Source organism: Miniopterus schreibersii, assembly GCF_964146895.1.
Source record: "Miniopterus schreibersii genome assembly, chromosome: 5".
Lineage (NCBI taxonomy): Eukaryota > Metazoa > Chordata > Mammalia > Chiroptera > Miniopteridae > Miniopterus > Miniopterus schreibersii.
In genome coordinates this window covers 83985458-83991271 of record NC_138106.1, presented here as the reverse complement: position 1 = coordinate 83991271, position 5814 = coordinate 83985458, and positions in this window count along the sequence as shown.

The window sequence follows — 5814 nt, the reverse complement described above, 5'->3', positions numbered from 1 at the left end:
GTGTTAAGAGAAAAAGATTCCATTTTCCTTTTACTGCAAAGTCAGGACTCAGACATCAAGTATCACAGAGAAAATGTCACAAGTCCAGTCAACTACATGGCCCTTTTTATAGAATAATTCTATTTTTAAATCTGAGGCAAAATTGGTATGTATACATGTTCTAGACTAGAGAGCACCCAATGACAAATGGAGTATGGCTCTGAGTTTATTAAAATTTAACCTTCTATATTACATAGAAGGAGAAATGACTACATGACGAGAAAGTCATCAGTTGAACCTCTCACAAGAAGTTTTGGGCATCGATAAGAAATTATCCCTTTTATACCTGCCTAAGTTTAAAGGCACTGCCACGTTATGCTCTGTGAGATGAAACTTAATAAACTGAACATTTTACAGGTCAGATAGGAACGTGGGCAGGGTCAAAGTCATTTAGACTTTATGCCCAAACATATAGAAAAGAATCTCTGGACTCATGGGAAGTACATTTCTCAGGGAGAATCAGTCCACCCTCTACCCCATCCCCTGAAAGAAGCCAAAAAGCATCCCTTGAATGGGCTTCCATTTCCCTGGTCCTCGTGCCAAGAACTCACCTCAGGAACTCTCCCCAGGAACTCTTGAGCCTCTCCTCCACAGAGCTTCCTGTGTCTCTCCCGAAAATAAAGATATTGAGACCAAACATGAGATAATTTGAAAAAGTGTGTTTTCCTTTGAAGACCAGTGTTAAAAGAGTCAAATCACTAGTAATTTAGGGAGTGATTCCCAACCTTCCTCACATCACAGAGCACAAAAAGTTCATGTTTGTCACGCAAGGCTGTTTGAGGTCAGGCAACCTGCCTGGGGTTGCCACCCACCACCCCGAGAACTGAGAGCAGGGGTATCTCAGGCCTACCCGAAGCCACTCACACGGGCAGCTTCGCCATCCAGCCCAGGCGCTCGACCTTTTGTGTGCCGGGCACCCCGTCAGTACCTGGTGATGCCTATGAGTCCCTTCTCAGAATATTCTTAAATGCATAAAATAAAAGTCATAGGAAACTATATTGAAACACAATTTTATTTAAATGTCAAATGCATTATATAGTATAATGCTTTTACATTAAAGCTTTAAATAAGATCTAGTGACAAGTCCAGTAACTACCATGATTTCAAAGTACTTACACATTTAGGTAATATTTTAAGATATTTGCAGCAATTACATTGTACTATGAAAATAGTTGTTGTTCTATAGTCATGGGTGTTGCTAATGCTGCAGGGGTCTGCGGCCTGTATTTAGTTGAGGAAAATGTCAACTTGCCATTAGAAGTGAAGGGTTTAGGGATGTGACTTTTTTCAAACCCCAGCTCACGGGCCTGAGTTCTCTCCATGGATCTCGGGTTGAGGAGCCTGGATTACAAGGAGAAGGGTACAGCAAACAAGGGTCTTCCCTGGTGCTCTGTTCTGCCATGTTCCCGGGCGTGGCCCATGTCTCCTAAGCCCTTTTCCTGCAGCCTCTCGCTATTTCTTCTCTGTATCTGTTTTCCCTTCCTTCTCTCCTTACTCCCTTCTCCCATTCTCTTCCTTCACTTCATTTTCATGTCTCACGCCCCATAATCCACTTCTGGATGCTCTCAGCACGTGAGCAGGCCCCTGGAGCAGGCCCTTACCTGGTCTTCCATGCAAGCAGTGAAGGTTTGGGCACAGACGGACCTGCTCCTTGAAGCACAGTCAAGGTGTGAGAGGCATGCAGCTTGCCCCGGGCCAGGCCTCTTTGTCACAAGTAAAAGAAAGAAAGCAGCGTCCACAGCTCAGAATGAAAAGGGCAATTGTTTACCACCTTTAGTCAATATCCAATCAGTAAAGCTGGCCAATCTCCAAAGTAGAATATTTGCAGACATTATTTTTAACACTTAAATATCAAGCTCTTCCTATAGAAATTAAGGTTATATTAGCTAACCCCATATCATAATAGAAATCAGCATTAGCAAAATCCTAAAAATATTTCTGGACAGTCAAGAAGATTGTAAGGAAGCTCAAGCATTTAAAATTATTATCCACATACCTCAAATATGCAACCATACACTGGCACTTAGAAGTGTAATAATACTTCACACACACACACACACACACACACCACCACCACCCTCCTCAAATAACATTCTAGAAGCATCTTATATGATTATTCTCTTAGAGGTCACTGGATTCTCTGGTTGGCCTCTGGGCCACTGCTGAGTAATCCAGAAAGGCTGTTAAATCCCCCAGTAAGTGGTTAAAAAAAAAACACAGAATAAATATGGAAACAATAGTAAAACAAGAGACTTGTAAATGAAATTTTATTTTCAATTGTGCTAGATAGATTAGACTTACCAATGAGGAAAGGGAATTCATTAAAATGTTAAATATTTCATTTCAATAAAGCACGTGTAACAACATTTAATGTCATTTTGTGTAAAACTATATGAACTAATTTTGCAACAAAAATTCAGCCACCTGGGTAGAAAGCTGTCTGGGGAAAAATGGTAATTTATTAGAATGCCAATTGAGGAAAAGCACTTACTATGCTATCTAGCAAAGAAAATGAGGTCTGTTGCAACCACTCCATTACTCTGACACAAAGATTTCCATGTTTTTTTGTTCTGGGTTCATCATGAAGACCCAGTCAGGAGGCAGGTAGACGCTTAAGTGTGAGAGTCACCCCTGAATTCACACTTTTTCTTTTAGACGACTCACCCCTTTTCAGACTACACAGGTCTCTGTTCTTATTGTTTCAACTACAAATAAACAGATGCCTCTGATTCAAATCTCGGCTCCCCTAACTGTGTGTGACCCCAAGCACTTACTTTCTTCTAAGTCCCAGTTTCTTCAAATATAAAAGAGGAGTAATTCATAGAGCGGTTATGAAAATCAAAATAGGCAAGCCACGTTAAGCTGTTAGCACTGAGCTTGGTGCAGACTAAGTTCTCAATAAACAACATGGTCTTTAGCTGATCCATTCAGCTGGCCAGATAATATTGCAAACTATGAGAAGGAAGCATAGTTAAACTTTGTGTAATGTGAATTGCCTTTTCCCTGTTTAGGAATCTGTTTTGGTCTTCTTATATTCGGTAAAATATATACCAATGGTGTGCAATGCTGTGCCATTATTTACTCACCAAAGTTGGTAGAATAATAATTTTAACTTCAAGTATAAGCAGCTTGTATTATACTGAGGGTGATGTCACTTGCCTTGATACAACGTAAAGGAAAAAATCTCACCCAAATAAGTTAATATTTGGTCATTCCGTACTTCAAAATTCAAAATACATTGGCTTAGCCTGCAAATTTCCAAAATAATAATTTTTAAGTGATCTTTAAAACCACGGAAACAATTAAAAATCCATCTCCTTTATTTAGCACATTCAAACATAATATCTATAAAAGCTTTGTGTTGTGGTGATAATCCTTTACTACTTTCTCTCTCTCCTTGGTCTTTTCATTTATTCATTTCCCATTAATCGTAAAATTGAAATAACAAGAGAATGAATTTTTTAAAGTCACTTTCCATTTGGAGCTTTGTTAATTTCTTCCGAGTGCCCTTGCGCGGTTTAATTCGTACCTGGGGGCCGCACGCTGGGATCGCTGTGCCTGCAGACAGAGGCAGTTGGCTGGGCCAGCCCGGGCCCCACCTGGCCACCAGGACAAAGCCCCAGGCTGAGTGCTCCTCAGGGCCTGCTTCCTGCGGTATCAGAACCCTTTCTCCAGGGGTCCTGTGGTAGTGGAGGCGTATTTATGGAACTCAGATCATCTCTCATCCTTTCCCGGCACACAAGGAACACAGTTGTATTTCCTATGCTGATATTTCACTACCAAACACGCCTGTTTTTATTTAAAAGCTATTGGGCTGATAAGGACTCTTTAAAGTGCACTTACTAATTTGGCATTGGTTAATACTTCTGGGGGTGTGCGTGCGTGTGTTTGTGTGTGTGTGTGTGACTGCATGTGTGGGTGTGTGAGTATTTTAATACCACAAAGCAATTTTCTGTGACATCAGCTGGGTGACTTAAAATTGACCTCAATTCAGACACTATCCACCTGGAGATAACACGAGATGCCCCAGGTTAAGGACTCAGTCCCAGGAGACTGGGCCCCTCCCTCACTTCAGATGCAAATTGCAAGTTCTGGTTGTCACTTGTGCTCCTGACCCACCAGCTATAGAGGAGAGGTTCCCATGGCACCCTCTTTGGGTTTGATTAATTTGCTAGAGTTGCTAGCAGAACTCAGAGAAATATTTTACTTAAGATTACTGGTTTATTATAAAAGGATATAACTCAGGAACAGCCAGATGGAGGAGATGCATAGAGCAAGGTATGTGGGAAGGGGCCGGAAGCTTCCATGCTCTCTGGATGCACCACTCTCCCCAATACTGTATGTGTTCACTAACCCAGAAGCCCTCCAAACCTCTTCCTTTTGGGGTTTGATGACGGCTTCAGTACATAGGGATAACTGATTGAGATCATTAGCCATTGGCAATTGATTCAACCCTTCACTCCTCTCCTCCCAGAGGTCAGGCTAGTAAGAGTGAAAATTTAAACCTTCTAATCACACGGTTGGTTCCCCTGGCAGCCAACCCCCATCCTTAGGTGCTTTCCAAAAGCCACCTCACTAACATACACTCAGGTGTGATTGAAAGGGGTTTGTTATGAATATCAAGGCACCTTTATGGCTCTTATTGCTCAATAAATTCTAAGGGTTTTAGGAGCTCTGTGCTGGGAATTGGGACAAAAACCAAACATATGTTTCTTATATAAATCACAATATCACGATACTGGAATTCAATATTTTGTTGATGTTATATGAGAGAAGTCTAGAAAAAACAGGAGTGATCTTGGTGTAGCTCAACCAATATTATGGATGTCCAGACTTTGGAAAATGTATAGATTTTGGACTATGGTTAGATTGTCTTTGTAGGGTACTGAAAAACTCCAAACCCCTTTGAATTAGATTTTGATATGTTTGAAGTGTAACCTGATATATTTCTGTGTTGAAGATGTCCTTTCTCTTACATAATAGCATTGCTAGTTTCTAGGCTTTCTTCCAAAAACTGAGCACAGCATTTTCTTTAATTTATAAAAAGTTTCACTCCCTAGATGTCACTTGATGAGCACTCATTTTGACACAGAAAAGTTTTATTTTAAAAATTAAATCATATTTCATCTGGGAATCTGGTACCCAAGAGAGCAGGCATCTTTAAGTATCTATCGTGCTGCATTCAAATGAATCTAACATTAAGCATTTGTATAAAATCAATAGTGTGAGGAAATGTGTAAGAATTTTAGATGAATGGGACAGAACAACATTTTTATTTTTTATGCTTGTAATTAACCCTTTATTTTTATTTGTGAACAATATTTACATCTTTCTCCTTAGGTTTTAACAAGAGACGTAGGATTCAGAAGACCTCATCTTGGAGGTGTTGGAACTTTCAACTTAGAGAATGATGCTCCTCATCCTTGGTCACGTTTTTTCTGGTCTTAGAAGCTGCTCAATACCAGACCCACAGGTGATTCAGGGAAAAGGCCAAGTGAGTGATCACATCAAAGAACTCAAGGGAAGCCCCAAAGATCTTTAAATCAAGTAACTAAAAGTTATAAGTTTCTTCTTCCAAAGTAAATTAACTTTTTTCTAATTAGTTGGGAAAGCTATCTGCTATATAGTGGGTTTTTTTTTTTTACTGTATACAATTTAAATGGCTGTTCACAGTTTTAATCTAGGTTCCTAGCTCAGAGCCTAGCACATGGAAGATGCCACATAAATATCTTTAGAAATAAGAAGAAGTTAGTTTAGGGAATACATAAATGAATG